The sequence below is a fragment of the Engraulis encrasicolus genome, chromosome 22 (genome assembly GCF_034702125.1).
Source record: "Engraulis encrasicolus isolate BLACKSEA-1 chromosome 22, IST_EnEncr_1.0, whole genome shotgun sequence".
Lineage (NCBI taxonomy): Eukaryota > Metazoa > Chordata > Actinopteri > Clupeiformes > Engraulidae > Engraulis > Engraulis encrasicolus.
Window position 1 is genome coordinate 5,047,703 of NC_085878.1, and position 2,500 is coordinate 5,050,202.

The following is a 2,500-nucleotide window of genomic DNA, read 5'->3' on the forward strand; positions in this document are numbered from 1 at the left end:
CATCCACCTCTCCGTCTCTACATCTCTCTACATCTCTCTCTATCTCTCCATCCCTCATCACCCTCATGCGCAGGCAGTGCTAGTCATGCTTCTCTGCCATCCCTCACTCATTTATCCATCAGCATGTGTGTGTGTGTGTGTGTGTGTGTGTGTGTGTGTGTGTGTGTGTGTGTGTGTGTGTGTGTGTGTGTGTGTGTGTGTGTGTGTGTGTGTGTGTGTGTGTGTGTGTGTGTGTGTGTGTGTGTGTGTGTGTGTGCGTGAGTGCGTGTGTGTGTGCGTGTATGCGTGTGTGCATGTGTGAGAGTCTTTTTATGTGTGCGTACGTGAGTGCGTGTATGCGTGAGAGTGTGTGTATGTGTGCGTACGTGAGTGTGTGTGTGTGTGTGTGTCTGCATGGTAACACTTTATTTTAGGGACACATCTATTAGCACTAATACATACAATGTTAAGGCCTGCACAAGTACCTTGTAAGGCATGTACTAAGCAAACACTAAGGCCTACTAGGTCCTTACTATGGTTAAATTGGTAATAAATCCCTTATTGTGCATGAACAAGACATTTGCGAATACATGCCCAACAAATGTTTGATTTTGCTTTGTACATGCCTTACAAGTTACTTATACAGGCGCATTGTATGTATCAGTGCTAATAGATGTATCCCTAAAATAAAGTGTTACCGTCTGCGTCTGTCTCTGTGTGTCAGTGCTGCGCTGCATTTGGAAAATCCAACTGGAGTGGATGCCGACTGTGCATGCCGACGTGGTCATTGTGAAAGGCTGAGTAGAACACACCGGCCCAGACTCGGCAGAAAGACTGCCATCTTCTCTCTCTTCTCTGATGGGAAACTGATCACTTGTGCTGATGACAGAGATGAGATTCTCTCTCTCTCTCTCTCTCTCTCTCTCTCTCTCTCTCTCTCTCTCTCTGTTGTAAGTTACACTTCAATTGTTCAATTGTTCGTATGCAAAAAGTTCAATCCTCCCCCCACCCCCCACACACACACATTCTCTCTAACTCTCTCTTCTATCTCTAACCTCTTTTTTTTTCCTCTTTCCCGTCTATTCTCTGTGCCTCTGTCTCTATGTCTACCCTCAGACACATACAGGGCCGCTGACAGCTTTCGCTGGGCCCCCTACCCAATACATACAATGGGCCCGGGACAACGTACCCATTTGTCCCCCATTATGTCAGCTGGCCTGGACACATATCCAGGGAGCATTTCAAACCTCAGCCTGGAGCTTTTTAGCCTAAATGACCGTACACACACGTCGCTACTAGTTACTCGCTCAGCGAAAGGACTCAATAGAATGTCGCTGTGTTCCAGTGAGACTCGCAGGCGAGTAGGCGAGTACTGTACAAGCGATGCGATGTGGGCGGATCCCGAGTTAAAACTATTTTATCTTCGAGCGAGGCGAGTAAGCGAGTAACCAATTGGAATGCAGAGTTCAGTACTTCTCGCCTGTTCATTGGCAGTTAAAGCTGCGGGAACTTTCAGATAACGTTCCATGAAAGAGTGGCGAGAGTGTCATAATTAGGAGCTAGGAATTAAAGAGACAGTTTGGTCAATTTCAACATGCAGTTGTATTGCTCACGCTACCCTTGACTTGTCAGTACCTGGTGATGCCACATTTTTCGGCTCAGCCCTTTCCGAGATATGAGCAATTCTAATGGGGGTAGCGTTTGTTTACATTTTTAAAAAATGAAACATAGGCCAACTCCAAATATTTTCCCAAAAGGTACTGCTGTTTGCTAGTTGTCTGCTGATTTGGGAATAAATAAAAATATTTTTTGAAATGTAAACAAAGAGCTGCCCCCATTACAATGACCAGGATCTCGGAAACGGCTGAAGAAGAAGAAAAAAAAATCTCAGGCACTGACAAGTCTAGGGTAGTGTGAGCATTACAACTGCATGTTGAAATTGACCAAACTGTCCCTTTAAGGATAACATGTCTACCAACTGTATTTAACATGGCAGATGTATTGTACCCTATTGCATCAATTGTTACAATTCTGCTTTTTTTTCATTTTCGGCCAATCAAGGCCCCCTGGCAGGTGGGGGCCCCTGGGCTGGAGCCGTATTTAGCATGTGCGTTAATCCGGCCCTGCTCGCTGTCATTAGTGTGGCATTATCTGAGCGGCCTAATGAACCCCCCAAGGCCCTGACGCACAGACATCAGACGCACCAGGACAGAGAGAGAAGGAGGGGAACAGAGAGAGAGAGAGAGAGAGAGAGAGTGAGAGACAGAGACAGAGAGACATAGACAGAGAGAGAGAGAGAGAGAGAAAAAAAAAGAGAGAGAGAGAGAAATAGAAATAGAGAAAAAAAAAGGTAAAACAGAGAGGGAAAGAACATCACTTCCTACACTGGCAGACAGAAGACAGACCTGACACTAGCAATCCTAACACCCCTAACACTCACACACTGTCCCTGTGAACACACACACACACACACACACACACACGCACTCGCACACACACACACACACGCACTCGCACACAC